Source organism: Camarhynchus parvulus, chromosome 27, assembly GCF_901933205.1.
Source record: "Camarhynchus parvulus chromosome 27, STF_HiC, whole genome shotgun sequence".
Lineage (NCBI taxonomy): Eukaryota > Metazoa > Chordata > Aves > Passeriformes > Thraupidae > Camarhynchus > Camarhynchus parvulus.
In genome coordinates this window covers 5,065,182-5,082,136 of record NC_044597.1, presented here as the reverse complement: position 1 = coordinate 5,082,136, position 16,955 = coordinate 5,065,182, and positions in this window count along the sequence as shown.

Genomic DNA, 16,955 nt, shown 5'->3' with positions numbered 1-16,955 from the left:
GACACTTTGGGACATTCCGGGGACACTTTGGGGACACTTTGGGAACATTCCGGGGACACTTTGGGGACAATTTGGGGACATTCCAGGGACACTCTGGGACACTCTGGGGACACTTTGGGGACATTCCGGGGACACTTTGGGGACATTCCGGGGGACACTTTGGGGACAATTTGGGGACACTCTGGGGACACTCTGGGGACACTTTGGGGACACTTTGGGGACATTTTGGGGACACTTTGGGGACATTTTGGGGACACTTTGGGGACAATTTGGGGACATTCCAGGGACACTCTGGGGACACTGTGGGGACACTGTGGGGACACTTTGGGGACACTTTGGGAACATTCCGGGGACACTTTGGGGACATTTTGGGGACACTTTGGGGACAATTTGGGGACATTCCAGGGACACTCTGGGGACACTCTGGGGACACCGTGGGGACACTTTGGGGACACTTTGGGGACACTGTGGGGACACTTTGGGGACATTCTGGGGACATTCTGGGGACACTTTGGGGACACTTTGGGGACACTCTGGGGACACTCTGGGGACACTCTGGGGACACTCTGGGGACACTCTGGGGACACGGTGGGCCCAGCCGAGCGGGCTGTCCCCAGGTCAGTGACCGCCAGGCGTCCCCTCCTTTGCCGGGATCGCTGCAAACGAACAATTCACTGGTGAGCAACGCCCCAAATCCGCTGCTCGCTCCCGCCGCGCAAATCCCGAGTTCTCCAAACTTTTTCTGATTCATTTCATTTTTAATTTTTAATTTTTAATTTTTATTCTTAATTTTTTATTTTTATTCTTTATTTTTTATTTTGAATTTTTTATATTTTTTATTATTTTTTTTTTTATTTTTTATTCTTTATTTTTAATTTTTACTTTTTAAATTTAAATTTTTTATTTTTTATTTTTTTATTTTTATTTTTATTCTTTATTCTTTATTTTTTATTTTTTATTTTTTATTCTTTTTTTTTTTTTTTTTATTTTTTATTTTTATTCTTTATTCTTTATTTTTAATTTTTTATTTTTTATTCTTTTTTTATTTTTAATTTTTAATTTTTTAATTTTTTATTTTTTAATTTTCATTTTTTAATTTTTAATTTTTAATTTTTTATTTTTAATTTTTTAATTTTTTATTTTTTATTTTTTATTTTTATTTTTTTTTTTTTTTTTTATTTTTATTTTTTATTTTTTTTTTTTTATTTTTTATTTTTATTTTTTATTTTTTATTTTTTATTTTTTATTTTTTTTTTTTTAAATTTTTATTCTTTATTCTTTATTTTTAATTTTTTATTTTTTATTCTTTTTTTTTTTTAATTTTTAATTTTTTATTTTTTTATTTTTTTATTTTCATTTTTTAATTTTTAATTTTTAATTTTTAATTTTTAATTTTTAATTTGTTATTTTTTTATTTTTATTTTTTATTCTTAATTTTTAATTTTTAATTTTTAATTTTTAATTTTTATTTCCCCCTTCCTGTTTTAAACCAGCCGAGGAGATTCAGGGAGGGAAAACCCCGTGCGCGTCACCGCGGTGAAATACGAGCGGGCAGCTCGCCCTGTCACATTTCTCCCCTTTATTACCCCTCAGAAATTATTATTATTATTATTATTATTATTATTATTATTATTATTATTATTATTATTATTATTATTTTATTTATTTTTTTTTATTTATTTATTTATTTATTTATTTATTTATTTATTATCATTACCATTATCATTATTATCATGATTATCATTATTATTATCATTATTATATAATTTTTTAATCATCAAACCAGGCTGTTCCGCGAAGCGATTCGTCGGAAATTCCACAAACGCCGTGAGAACCGAGAAAAAAAAAAATAAATTAAAATTGAAGGTGGAAACTCGCCGCTGTTTCTGCAGCTGAGGGATAAACGGCCGTAAAACAAAATCGGAGAGAAATGGAATTCTTGACGGCAAACACCCGCTCTGCGCTCGGCCCCGTCTCACCTGGAATAAATACACTCCCGGCAAGGCAAAGAGAAATAATAATAATAATTTTTAAAACCTCTCCCGACGCGCCTCCTATAAATCAAGCTGCTGGCGGCAGCGTGGAGAAAATCAATTTCACCAGGAAGGAGCCGGGAGAGAGAAACCGAGCTCGTTTTCCATCCCTGTGCACGGAAAGATCCAAACCTCACCCAAAAATCCCCAAAATCCCTTTGCTCTCGCTCCCGCCGAGTTGATTTTTTAATATTTTTTTATCCTTTCATCTCTTTTTTTTGTTTGTTTGGTTTTTTACCTTTTTCTGAGAGGGGTTTGTGGCTTGGGAGAGCTGGATTTGGGATGCCGCGTTAAAAGGCGGCGGAGATGAAATGAGGAGCTCTGCTCGCGAAACAAAAACCAAAATCGGAGAAAGGGAAACTCGAGGAGCGGCGTGGAAAAGTCGGAATTTCTGGGGAGAAACGAGGCAGGAAAGGCGAGTTTGGCCGGGCCTGGGAATGGAGTTAATTGCGGAGATGTGAGTGCGATGGGTGGGAGGGAAGTGGAAGAGGGAAAAGTTTTTAAAAAACAAAAAATAAAATTCGGAGCGGAAAACTTCTGCCGGGCTTTGCTGAGTCAGCGCGGGGCGGATTTGGCTGGGAGGGAAAATTCGGGATGTTCTGGGGCCGGGCTCTGATCTCGATTCCCTTTCTTTGATCCCGATTCCCTTTCTCTGATATAAATTCCCTTTCTCTGAGCCCAATTCCCTTTCTCCGATCCCAATTCCCTTTCTCCGATCCCAGTTCCCCTTCCCTGATCCCAATTCCCTTTCTCTGATCCCAATTCCCTTTCTCCGATCCTAATTCCCTTTCTCTGATCCCAGTTCCCTTTCTCTGATCCCAATTCCCTTTCTCCGATCCTAATTCCCTTTCTCTGATCCCAATTCCCTTTCTCCGATCCCAATTCCCTTTCTCTGATCCCAATTCCCTTTCTCTGATCCCAATTCCCTTTCTCCGATCCCAATTCGCTTTCTCTGATCCCAATTCTGATCCCAATTCCCTTTCTCCGATCCCAATTCCCTTTCTCTGATATAAATTCCCTTTCTCTGATCCCAATTCCCTTTCTCCGATCCCAATTCCCTTTCTCTGATATAAATTCCCTTTCTCTGATCCCAATTCTGATCCCAATTCCCTTTCTCCGATCCCAATTCTGATCCCAATTCCCTTTCCCCGATCCCAATTCCCTTTCTCTGATCCCAATTCCCTTTCCCTGATCCCAATTCCCTTTCTCCGATCCCAATTCCCTTTCTCTGATCCCAATTCCCTTTCTCCGATCCCAATTCCCTTTCTCCGATCCCAATTCCCTTTCTCCGATCCCAATTCCCTCTCTGGGCTCTGGACAGAAGGAACATTTTGCCCAGAAATTCCCGATTGCCCAAATCCCCTCCTCGCGGGCAGATCGGCATTTCCCGGCTGCCAAACCCAAAATATTCCTGAAATATTCCCATTTTCGGCCCGTGCCTTTCGCTGATTTGTAACTTTTGGGTTAAGAAGGAGCAATTGCGGCTGGTTCTTCCCGGGACCGCCTTTAAATCACTTTTTAAAAGGGTTTTTTTTCGTTATTTTTTATTAAATCTGGCGACTTCTTCCGGCCGGTTTCACCTCCTGAGCTCCGGAGGAGATTTGGGGTTTTTCCTCCACCCCGAAGCGCAGCCGGGGCAGGATTTTGGGGGAATTTCCCAGGATTTTCGCCCACCGGAGTGATTTTAGGGTTTTTTCTGGGCCGGTTTGGGTTTGGGAGCTGATAAGGGAGGATCAAATCTGAGGGTGAGCTCCACGTCTGTGGAGATAAATCCCTGATAACTCAGCCTTCAAAGCGTTTATTTTAAATTGCATTAAACATTCCAATATTATAATTATAATAATTATAATAATTATAATAATTATAATAATTATAATCACAACCAGCACAGTTTTTGGGGGGTTTTTTGTTGTGGTTTTTTTGGCTTTTAAAGATCAGAAAACAGAATTAAAACCCCGCCATAATTTATAAATTAAATCATGAAAGAAACTTCAGTCAGGAGTTCCCGCTCCCCAACACGCGAAATTCCCTCCTGAAGGGTAAAACTTTGGGGGAAAAAAAGCCTGAAATGAGTTTTTGTGGCTTAAAAAGGGCGAAGGATTTACCTTGGCCATTTCCTGTGCTGGGTTTGAATGCTGCGGGCTGTTAAAAATCCGCGAGTGCTGGAGGAGGGAGGGAGAAGGAGGGAGAAGGAAGGAGGGGGGAATTCCTTGTCCGAGGAGAAGCGAAACCAACTTACACATGCGGGCGATTTTCCGAGGAGCGAAAGTTTAGCCTGGCTTGAAAAGATAGCGAAAAAAAAAAGCTTAAAAAACGGATTTAAAATGAGATTTTTAACCTCGGCAGTTCATAAAACGCTCGGGATCGGCGTCGCTGGGAAGTGGGAGCGTGGGTGAGTTTGGGGAAGGGAAAAAGGGAAATAAAGTCGGGTTTGTTGGAGGAGTTTGGGGAAGAGAAAATGGAAATAAAGTCGGGTTTGTTGGAGGAGTTTGGGAAGGGAAAAAGGGAAATAAAGTCGGGTTTGTTGGAGGAGTTTGGGAAAAGGAAAAAGGGAAATAAAGTCGGGTTTGTTGGAGGAGTTTGGGGAAGGGAAAAAGGGAAATAAAGTCGGGTTTGTTGGAGGAGTTTGGGAAAAGGAAAAATGGAAATAAAGTCGGGTTTGTTGGAGGAATTTGGGAAGGGAAAAAGGGAAATAAAGTCGGGTTTGTTGGAGGAGTTTGGGAAAAGGAAAAAGGGAAATAAAGTCGGGTTTGTTGGAGGAATTTGGGAAGGGAAAAAGGGAAATAAAGTCGGGTTTGTTGGAGGAGTTTGGGAAAAGGAAAAAGGGAAATAAAGTCGGGTTTGTTGGAGGAGTTTGGGAAAAGGAAAAATGGAAATAAAGTCGGGTTTGTTGGAGGAGTTTGGGAAAGAGAAAAGGGAAATAAAGTCGGGTTTGTTGGAGGAATTTTGGGAAAAGAAAAAGGGAAATAAAGTCGGGTTTGTTGGAGGAGTTTGGGGAAGGGAAAAAGGGAAATAAAGTCGGGTTTGTTGGAGGAGTTTGGGAAAAGGAAAAAGGGAAATAAAGTCGGGTTTGTTGGAGGAGTTTGGGAAAGAGAAAAGGGAAATAAAGTCGGGTTTGTTGGAGGAGTTTGGGAAAGAGAAAAGGGAAATAAAGTCGGGTTTGTTGGAGGAGTTTGGGAAAGGGAAAAAGGGAAATAAAGTCGGGTTTGTTGGAGGAGTTTGGGAAAAGGAAAAAGGGAAATAAAGTCGGGTTTGTTGGAGAATTTTGGAAAAGAAAAAAGGGAAATAAAGTCGGGTTTGTTGGACGAGTTTGGGAAGGGAAAAAGGGAAATAAAGTCGGGTTTGTTGGAGGAGTTTGGGAAAGGGAAATAAAGTCGGGTTTGTTGGAGAAGTTTGGGAAAGAGAAAAGGGAAATAAAGTCGGGTTTGTTGGAGGAGTTTGGGAAAGGGAAATAAAGTCGGGTTTGTTGGAGGAATTTTGGGAAAGAGAAAAGGGAAATAAAGTCGGGCTTGTTGGAGGAGTTTGGGAAAAGGAAAAATGGAAATAAAGTCGGGCTTGTTGGAGGAGTTTGGGAAGGGAAAAAGGGAAATAAAGTCGGGTTTGTTGGAGGAGTTTGGGAAAAGGAAAAAGGGAAATAAAGTCGGGTTTGTTGGAGGAATTTGGGAAAGGGAAAAAGGGAAATAAAGTCGGGTTTGTTGTTCGGGACCCCCGTTCTGGGCCGGTTCCCTTCCCTCCTCCCCTTTTCGGCTTCCAGGGAATTCCTGCGGCGGGTTCTGCACCCCGCGAGCTGCCGGACCCTGCTTTGGGGTGTGACGGGGGTTCCCCTCAAAATAAAACCCCAAAAAACCCCAAAACCATCATCCAGGTCGCCTTTAGCAAATTCCGCTGGTTTGCTTTGGGGTGCCGGCTGTGTAACTGGGATAACCCTCAAAAAACGAAACAAAACCCTAAAAAGCTCAAAAAAACCCCCAAAATTCCCCAGAACCATTGTGCAACTCGCATTTAGGCTTTGTTTTGGGGTGCCCAGGGTGGAATTGGGATACCCCTCAAAAAAACCCAAAAAAACCCCCAAAACCATCGTCCAGCTTGCGTTTAACAGATTCTGCTGGTTCTGCTTTGGGGCGCCTGCTGTGTAATTGGGATGACCCTAAAAAAAAGCCACAAAAAAGCCCCAAAAACACCCCAAAACCATCGTCCAAATCACGTTTAGCAAATTCTGCTGGTTCTGCTTCGGGGTGCCTGCTGTGTAATTGGGATAACCCCTCAAAAAAAACCCCAAAATACCCCAAAACCATCGTCCAGGTTGCGTTTAACAGATTGTGCTGGTTCTGCTTTGGGGCGCCTGCTGTGTAATTGGGATGACCCTAAAAAAAAGCCACAAAAAATCCCCAAAAATACCCCACAAAAAAAACCCCAAAACCCCCAAAACCATCGTCCAAATCACGTTTAGCAAATTCTGCTGGTTCTGCTTTGGGGTGCCCGCGGTGTAATTGGGATCGCCCTCCACAAAATAACCCAAAACACCCTAAAAAGCCCCAAAAAACCCCAAACCCATTGTCCAACTCGTGTTTAGGTTTTGCTTTGGGGTGCCGGTGGTTTAATTGGGATAACCCTCAAAAAAAACCCCAAAAAACCCAAAACCTCCATCCAGCTCTCGTTTAGGGGATTCCGCTGGCTCTGCCTTGGGGTGCCCGCAGTGTAATTGAGATACCCCTAAAAAAAACCCCCAAAAATCGCCCAAAAAACCCAAAAACCCCAAAAAACCCCAAAGAACACCAAACCCTTCATCCAACTCGCGTTTTGGGAATTCAGCTGGCTCTGCCTTGGGGTGCCCGCAGTGTAATTGAGATACCCCTAAAAAAACCCAAAAAATCACCCAAAAAACCCCAAAAAAACCCAAAAAACCCAAAAAAACCCCAAAGAACGCCAAACCCTTCATCCAGCTCTTGTTTAGGGGATTCCGCTGGCTCTGCCTTAGGGTGCCCGCAGTGTAATTGAGATACCCCCAAAAAAACCCAAAAAATCACCCAAAAAACCCAAAAACCCAAAAACCCCAAAGAACCCCAAACCCTTCATCCAGCTCTCGTTTAAGGGATTCAGGTCTGCCTTACAGGTGCCGGCAGTGTAATTTCCAAAAAAAAAACCCCCCAAAAAAAACCCAAATAATCTCCCAAAAATGGCCCCCCCAACCCCAAAAACCCCGAAAAACACCACGCTTTCCAAGGGGTTTTGGGGCGAATTGAAAGCCGGTTGCCCTGGGGTGCGCGCAGTGTAAATGGACATACCCCTAAAAACCCATAACTTTTTAATGGCGCAAAACCCCAAAACCCCAAAGAACCCCAACCCCCTCATCCTGGCTTTCCGCGGGAAGGGAGCCCCGACTCGACTCTGCTTTGGGGTGTATGTTCCGATTTAAACCTCCGGAAAACCCCAAAAGCCCCAAATCCCGGGTTCGGGCGGGGTTGCTGATGGAGGAATGTCGCCCTCGTTTTCCCAGGGGAGGAGCCCACGCCAAACCCCACCCCAAACCAGCTTTGGGGTTGCGAATCCCATCTTTCCTCGGTTTTAGAAGAAGCCCCAAACAAAAAAACCCCAAACACCAAATTTCCCGCTTTGGGGTTGTGATCCCACTCTTCCCCCCTCCCCTTTCCCCCGGGAAGGAATCAGCCGGGCCCCAAAGCCCAAGGCCGGGTTTGGGGGCTGATCCCCAATCTGCCCCGGTTTTCCCCAGGAAGGGCCCCAACCCCAAACCCCGGAGCGCGGCGGCTGCCAAACCCCAAAACCCGCTTTGCGGTTCTCCCACCCCGCTGTTTTCCCAGGTAAGCCCCCTCCCGCTTTTGGGGTTTTGTTTTAATTGCCCTCGGTTTTTCAGGGAAAACGCCAAAACCTGAGCGCTGCTTTGGCCGCTGACCCACCTCTGCCCTCGGTTTTTCCCAGGGAAGGAGCCCCGAACCCCAAACCCGGCTTTGGGGGGCTGATCCCAATCTCTGCCCCTCTCGGGGAAGGAGCCCCAAACCCCCAAACCCCAAATCCCGCTTTGGGGTTGCTGATCCCAATCTCTGCCCTCGGTTTTCCCAGGGGAAGGAGCCCCAAACCCCAAACTCGGCTTTGGGGCCGCTGATCCCAATCTCTGCCCTCGGTTCTTCCCAGGGAAGGAGCCCCAAACCCCAAACCCGCTTTGGGGTGGATGATCCCGATCTCTGCCCCTCCAGGTCCCCCCCTCACCCTTTCCCCGGGGAAGGAGCCCCAAACCCCAAACCCCGTTTTGGAGGGGCTGATCCTGATCTCTTCCCTCGCCCTTTTCCCAGGGAAGGAGCCCCAAACCCCAAACTCGGCTTTGGGGCGGCTGATCCCGATCTCTGCCCCTCCAAATCCCGCTTTGGTGTTGCTGATCCCAATCTCCGCCCTCGGTTTTTCCAGGGGAAGGAGCCCCAAACCCCAAACCCCAAACCCCAAACCCCAAACCCCAAACCCCGCTTTGGGGTTGATGATCCCCATCTCTGCCCTCGGTTTTCTCCAGGGGAAGGAGCCCCAAGCCCCAAACCCCAAGCCCCAAGCCCCAAACCCCAAACCCCAAACCCCAAACCCCAAACCCCAAGCCCCAAACCCCGGCCTTTTTTTCAGGGGTTGGAGCCCAAAACCCCATCCCCAAGCTCCCCAAACCCCAAACCCCAAATCCCGCTTTGGGGTTGCTAATCCCAATCTCTGCCCTCGGTTTTTCCAGGGGAAGGAGCCCCAAGCCCCAAGCCCCAAACCCCAAACCCCAAACCCCAAACCCCAAACCCCGCTTTGAGTTGCTTCCCCAACCTGCCCCTCCAAACCCCGCTTTGGGGTTGCTGATCCCCATCTCCGCCCTCGGTTTTCCCGGGGAAGGAGCCCCCAAGCCCCAAACCCCAAACCCCAAACCCCCAAACCCCAAGCCCCAAGCCCCAAGCCCCAAACCCCCCGCTTTGGGGTTGCTGATCCCCATCTCTGCCCCTCCCGCGTTGCTGAGATCGGAAGCAGCGGCCGCAGCCGGTGCCGGGCAGGTCGGGGCTGCCTCTGGGGCCGTTCCCAGCCCGGGTTTATCATTAACTTCCCCAGATTGTCCTTTTCCGTTTTAGGGCTTTGAGGCAGCGCCTGCTTCCCGGGGCGGGAGGCACCGCGAGCCCTAAAATCCCCGGTCCTTTGACGCTGTTTGATTTTCCCCTCTCCTCCCCTCCTATAAATGTTTGTTTATAGGCGGGAATCACCGGTTTGAAACACCGCCTTTAACCCCCAGCCCAGGCGGGCGTTTGTTTGGTTTGGTTTTCTTGCGGCAGCGGAAGAAAATTGTAAAAAAAAACCAAAAACCAGCTTAAACTAAAAAAAAAAATAAATAAAAAAAAAAATAAAAGGAACGGGCTCGGCCACAAAAAGTAGGAGCAGATGGCGGGCGAGGCGCGGGGATTTGGTATCAAAGTTGAATTCTTTAAACCCGGCAGGGAGATCAATTGCCAGGCTTGGCCTGGAGCATGTGGAATTCGGTTTTATGAGGGGCAAATCGCCAATTTCGGGATTTCGGGATCCGGTTCCGTGCGCGCTCACACACCCCCGGAGCTCGGCACAGGGAGGGCGTGAACTCCATCCCCACAAACCCGGCCTCTGCCTTTCTCACGGAAATTTTACACTTTTAGGGCTTTGCTTGGTTGTTTTGGGGTTTTGTTCCCCAATTTTTTAATCAATGTATTCCCACGCGCAGCACGTTGGGAGGAAGGACGCGGCCAAACTGCGGCGGCCACCTAAAAAATCCTTTTTTGTTTTTTGGGGTGAAATTCGCCAAATTTCTGCACCCTGAGGATGCTGCAGATGGTGAATTTGGAGTTAGAGGTGATGAAATTAAAAATCAGCTCCCCGGCCTTCATTTCTCAGTCCCTCAAATCCCCGGCCAGGCCCCTCTGGGTGACCAAATATTCGATATCCCCACAGCTAAATCCCATTTTTTTTTTCCATAGGAAAATTGGGCAGGACTCGCTGCCCAGCCCCGTCCCGATAAAAATTACCGGGGGGATTTTAATAAACTTATTTTATCGAGGGGAATAATTAAACCCCAGAGCTGCTCCAGCCCTTTTGTGCCGCGTTACCCCGAGCTGGGGGATCACGGCCCCTAAAACCAATTCCTTTCTGGCCCCTGGGGGATTTTTGGGACACGGATATGGGGTGGGGGACACGGATATGGGGTGGGGACACTGATATGGGGTGGGGACACCGATATGGGGTGGGGACACCGATATGGGGTGGGGGACACTGATATGTGGTGGGGAATGCCGATATGGGGTGGGGGACACGGATATGGGGAGGGGGACACTGATATGGGGTGGGGACACCGATATGGGGGGGGAATGCCGATATGGGGTGGGGGACACCGATATGGGGAGGGGAATGCCGATATGGGGGGGGACACTGATATGGGGTGGAGGGCGACATGGATATGGGGGGAGGACACCGATATGGGGTGGGGGACACGGATATAGGGCGGGGGACACGGATATAGGGTACTGATATGAAGATATTGGATGTGGACATATGGGGTGGGGGACACGGATATGGGGTAATATGGGTTGGGGACACTGATATGGGATGGGGGGTGGGGACACTGATATGGGGTTGGGGACACTGATATGGGGTTGGGGACACATGGGGTGGGGCACACCAGTATGGAATGGGAGTACAGAGCAGGGGTTGGGGACCAGATGTGGGGACACAGATTTGGGGTTGGGGACACCGATACGGGGTGGGGCACACGGAGTTGGGGTGGGAGACACCGATATGGGGTTGGGGACACAGAGCTGGGTCAGGGGACACAGATCCAGGCTGGGTCAGGGAACCGGAGAGGGGGACACGGAGCCAGGGACGAGGAGAGGTCGCAGTCCTGGGTGGGACCATGGACCCGGGAGAAGGGACATGGGTGGAGGATGGGGACACGGACCTGGGTGGGGACACGGACCTGGGTGGGGACACGGACCCGGGTGGGGACACGGAGCCGGAGAGGGGGACACGGAGCCGGAGAAGGGGACACGGAGCCAGGAGAGAGGACATGGACCTGGAGAAGGGGACACGGAGCCAGAGAAGGGGACACGGACACAGGGATGAAGAGGAGTCATGGCCCCGGGAGAGGGGACAATGTCACAGGTGGGGACATGGCGCTGGGAGGGGGACACAGATCCGGGAGAGGGGACAAAGTCCCAGGAGAGGGGACACGGATCTGGGAGGGGATAGGGCCCAGGAGAAGGATCCGTGGATGGATCTAGGACGGGGACACAGTCCCGAGTGGGGCCAAAGTCCCAGGAGAGGGGACACGGACTCAGAAAGGGGACGCGGCCCCAGGAAAGGGACACGGGAGAGCCACAGCAGAGGGACCCAGCGGCCCCGGAGGTGCCAGCAGGGCCCGGCAGCCACAGGAGAGGGGACAAGGGGAGATGGCAGTGAGAGGACAAGGGACAGGAGGGGATGGCAGTGAGAGGACAGGCGACAAGGGGGGATGGCAGCCGGAGAAGGGGACAAGGGGAGATGGCAGTGAGAGGACAGGGGACAGTCGGGGCTGGGAGTGAGAGGACAGGCGACAAGGGGGGATGGCAGCCGGAGAAGGGGACAAGCGGAGCTGGCAGGTCCAGGAGAGGGGACGAGGGGGGATGGCAGCCAGAGGACAAGGGACAAGAATGGATGGCAGCTCCAGGACAGGGGACAAGGAGGGACGGCAGCCGGAGAAGGGGACAGTCGGGGCTGGCAGCTCCAGGACAGGGGACAAGGGGGGATGGCAGCCGGAGAAGGGGACAAGAGGGGATGGCAGTGAGAGGACAGGGGACAAGAAGGGATGGCACCCACAGGACAGGGGACAAGGGGATGGCAGTGAGAGGACAGGGGACAAGAAGGGATGGCACCCACAGGACAGGGGACAAGACGAGCTGGCACCTCCAGGACAGGGGACAAGAATGGATGGCAGCTGGAGAAGGGGACAAGAATGGATGGCAGTGAGAGGACAGGGGACTGTCGGGGATGGCAGCTCCAGGACAGGGGACAAGGGGGGATGGCAGTGAGAGGACAGGGACAAGGGGGGATGGCAGCCGGAGAATGGGACAAGGGGGATGGCAGTGAGAGGACAGGGGACAGTTGGGGCTGGCAGCCACAGGACAGGGGACAAGAAGGGATGGCAGCCGGAGAAGGGGACAAGAGGGGATGGCAGTGAGAGGACAGGGGACAAGACGAGCTGGCACCTCCAGGACAGGGGACAGTCGGGGGGATGGCAGCCCCAGGACAGGGGACAAGGGGGGATGGCAGCCCCAGGACAGGGGACAGTCGGGGCTGGCAGTGAGAGGACAGGGGACAAGGGGGGCTGGCAGTCCCAGGACAGGGGACAAGGGGGGATGGCAGCCCCAGGACAGGGGACAGTCGGGGGATGGCAGCCCCAGGACAGGGGACAAGGGGGGGATGACACCCCCCCAGGACAGTGATGGCAGCCCCAGGACAGGGGACAGTCGGGGGGATGGCAGCCCCAGGACAGGGGACAAGGGGGGATGGCAACCCCAGGACAGGGGACAGTCGGGGGATGGCAGTGAGAGGACAGGGGACAAGGGGGGATGGCAGCCCCAGGACAGGGGACAAGGGGGGATGGCAGTGAGAGGACAGGGGACAAGGGGGGATGGCAGCCCCAGGACAGGGGACAGTCGGGGGATGGCAGCCCCAGGACAGGGGACAGTCGGGGGATGGCAGTGAGAGGACAGGGGACAGTCGGGGGATGGCAGCCCCAGGACAGGGGACAGTCGGGGGGCTGGCAGCCCCAGGACAGGGGACAGTCGGGGGGATGGCAGTGAGAGGACAGGGGACAGTCGGGGGATGGCAGCCCCAGGACAGGGGACAGTCGGGGGGCTGGCAGCCCCAGGACAGGGGACAAGGGGGGATGGCAGCCCCAGGACAGGGGACAAGGGGGGATGGCAGCCCCAGGACAGGGGACAGTCGGGGCCTGCGGCGTCCCCAGCGCCGAGGAGTGAGCGCAGTGGACCGGGCAGTTGGATGTCGTTGCGTTTGAAGCGCGAGCCCAACAACATGAAACTACCTAATCCACAGGGCAGCTCTGCTCCGGCCGCGGGAAAAGCCCCAAAACATCGAAAAACCCTAAAAACACCCTAAAAAAAAAAACCCTAAAAACATAAAAACCACTAAATAAACCCCAAAGGCCCCTAAAAAAACCCCTAAAAAACCCTTAAATTCCCTAACACAACCCCTAAAAAACCCCTAATACAACCCCAAGAAAACCCTAATACAACCCGAATAAAACCCCTAAAAACCCCTTAATAATACCCTAAAAAACCATTTAAAACCCCCAAAGCCCCTAAAAAACTCTTTAAAAAATCCTAAAAAGCCCTCTAAAAACACCAAAAAGAAACCCCTATAAAAACCTAAAAAACCCCTAACCTACCCCCCAAAACCCCTAAAAAACCTAAAAAACCCTTTAAAAAGCCTTAAAAGGTCCCTAAAAAGCCCCAAAACCCTATAAAATCCCCTAAAAAATAAAAAAAAATCCCTCTAAAAAACCATTTAAAAAAAACCCCCAAACCCCCCAGAAAAAAACTAAAAAAACCTAAAAACCCTAAAAGCCCCAAACCTAAAAACCCCCAAAAAGCCTTAAAAACCCCCAAAAAAGCCTTAAAAAAACCCTAAAAAAGCCCCAAAAAAACCCTATTAAAACAAAAAAACACAAACAAAAAACCCAAATAAAAACTAAAATTAAAAAACAAACAAAAACCCCAGAAAAAAACTAAAAAAACTTTAAAAACAAAACCTAAAAAGCAAAAAAAAAAACTAAAACCTTAAAAAAAAACCCCAAAACCCCAGAAAAAAAAAAAAAAACCCCTAAAAATCTTTAAAAACCCCCCCAAAAAAAAAAACCTTTTAAAAACCCTTTAAAAAGCATTTAAAAACCCTAAAATCAACCAAACAAAAAACCCCTAAAAACCATTAAATAAAACCCCAAACCCCCAGCAAAAAGCCTAAAAAGCCGGAAAAAAACCCTCTAAAAAAACCCTTAAAAAACCTTTTAAAAAACCTTTAAAAAGCCTTTTAAAAGACCCTAAAAAGCCCCAAAACCCTAAAATTAAAAAAAACCCCCTAAAATAAAAAAAACCCTAAAAATCCATTAAAAAAACCAAAACCCCCAGAAAAGAACTAAAAAGCCTTTAAAAAAACCCTAAAAAAAACCTTTAAAAACCCACCAAAAAAACCTTTTAAAAACCCTTTAAAAAACAAAATTTAAAACCCTAAAAAAAAAGACAAAAAAAAAACCCCTAAAAAAACATTAAATAAAACCCCAAACCCCCAGAAAAAATAAAAAACCTAAAAATTTAAAAACAAACCCCAGCCGAAAAAAACCTAAGCTTAAAAACCCTTAAAAAAAACCTTTTAAAAACCTTTAAAAAAGCCTTTAAAAAAACCCTAAAAAACCCCAAAACCCTATTAAAACCCCTAAAAGAAAAAAAAAAAAAAAAAAAAAAAAATCCATTAAAAAAACCAAAACCCCCAGAAAAAAAACCTAAAAAGCCTTTAAAAAAACCCTTAAAAAATCCTTTAAAAAAACTTAAAAAGCCTTTAAAAAAACCCTAAAAAAAACAAAAAAACCCCTAAAAACCCATTAAAAAACCCCAAAACCCCCCAGAAAAAAACGAAATAAAGCCTTTAAAAAACCCTCAAAAAAACCTTTTAAAAACCCTTTAAAAAGCATTTAAAAACCCTAAAATTAACCAAACAAAAAACCCTTAAAAACCCATTAAATAAAACCCCAAACCCCCAGAAAAAAGCCCTAAAAAGCCGGAAAAAAACCCTCTAAAAAAACCCTTAAAAAGCCTTTTAAAAACCCTTTAAAAAGCCTTAAAAAGACCCTAAAAAGCCCCAAAACCCTATTAAAACCCCCTAAAATAAAAAAAAAACTAAAAATCCATTTAAAAAACAAACCCCCCAAAAAAAAACCTAAAAAGCCTTTAAAAAAAACCTAAAAAAAGCCTTTAAAACCCCCAAAAAACCTTTTAAAAACCCTTTAAAAACCTTAAAAAAACCAAACAAAAAACCCCTAAAAACCCATTAAATAAAACCCCAAACCCCCAGAAAAAAGCCCTAAAAAGCCGGAAAAAAAACCTCTAAAAAAACCCTTTAAAAGCCTTTTAAAAACCCTAAAAAAAGCATTTAAAAACCCTAAAAAATACCCAAAAAAAGCCCTAAAAATCCCTAAAAAAATTTTTAAAAACCCCAAAATCTCCAACCCGGCCGTTTTGTCGGGCGCCGTCCGCGCTGAACTTGGAGAACAAAAGGAACAAAAGGATCAATTCGGGTCCCAAAAAGGAGGAAAGAAAAAAAAAGAAATAATCGAAAGAAAACAAAGAAATAATCGCGGAGACGCGGGATTCCCAAACAACGCGCAGGAAACCCTAAAACGCCTTTTAAAGGGGGAAAAAAAAGCGATTTTCGCAGCCATAAAAAGGAGAAAAAAACCCCAAATTCTTCCCCCGCCTCGGCCGTTTGAAAGATCGTTTCCGACACGAGGTTGATTGAGCGGGGTTGCTCGTTAAAATGTAATTAGCGCTGGTTTTTAATTGGGTTTTTTTTGAATTTTTGGGGTTTTTTTTAAGTGTAAAGATGCCGGAGTTTGGGTGGAATGAAGCGGGGGGTTGTGGGGGGAAAAAGGAGAATTTGGGGGAATTTTTGGAGGGGATTCTGGGGGAAAAAAAGGAGAATTTGGGGAAATTTTTGTAGAGTAAATGAAGGGAGTTCTGGGGGAAAAAAGGAGAATTTGGGGAAATTTTTGCCGGGTGAAAAAAGGAGAATTTGGGGAAGTTTCTGGAGGGAGTTCTGGGGGAAAAAAGAGAATTTGGAGAAGTTATTGTGGGGGAATATTGGGGCAAACAAAGGAGAATTTGGGGAAATTTTTGTAGAGTAAATGAAGGGAGTTCTGGGGGGAAAAAGGAGAATTTGGGGGAAGTTTTTGTAGAGTAAATGAAGGGAGTTCTGGGGGGAAAAAAAGGAGAATTTGGGAAAATTTTTTCAGGGTGAAAAAAGGAGAATTTGGAGAAGTTTTTGCGGAGTGAAAAAAGGGAGTTCTGGGGGGAAAAAGGAGAATTTGGGGAAGTTTTTGAGTAAATGAAGGAGTTCTGGGGGGAAAAAAGGAGAATTTGGGGAAGTTTTTGTGGGGGAATATGGGGGGGAAAAAAGAGAATTTGGGAAATTATTTTCAGGGTGAAAAAAGGAGAATTTGGGGAAGTTTTTGGAGGGAGTTCTGGGGGAAAAAAGGAATTTGGGAATTTTCGGGTAAAATTGGTAGAATTTGTAAAGTTTCTGAAGGGAGTTCTGGGGGAAAAAAGGAGAATTTGGGGGAAATTTTGTCGGGTGAAAAAGGAGAATTTGGGGAAGTTTTTGCGGGTGAAAAAAGGGAGTTCTGGAGGGAAAAAAGGAGAATTTGGGAAAGTTTTTGGAGGGAGTTCTGGGGGAAAAAAAGGAGAATTTGGGGAAATTTTTGTAGAGTAAAAGCAGGGAGTTCTGGGGGGAAAAAGGAGAATTTGGGGGAAATATTGGGGTGAAAAAAAGGAGAATTTGGGGAAATTTTTGTGGAGTAAATGAAGGGAGTTCTGGGGGAAAAAAGGAGAATTTGGGGAAAGTTTTTGTAGAGTAAATGAAGGGAGTTCTGAGGGGAAAAAGGAGAATTTGGGGGAAATTTTTGCAGGGTGAAAAAAGGAGAATTTGGGGAAATTTTTGGAGGGAGTTCTGGGGGGAAAAAAGGAGAATTTGGGGAAATTTTTGTAGAGTAAATGAAGGGAATTCTGGGGGGAAAAAGGAGAATTTGGAGAAGTTTTTGTGGGGGAATATTGGGGGGAAAAAAGAGAATTTGGGGAAATTTTTGCAGGGTGAAAAAAGGAGAATTTG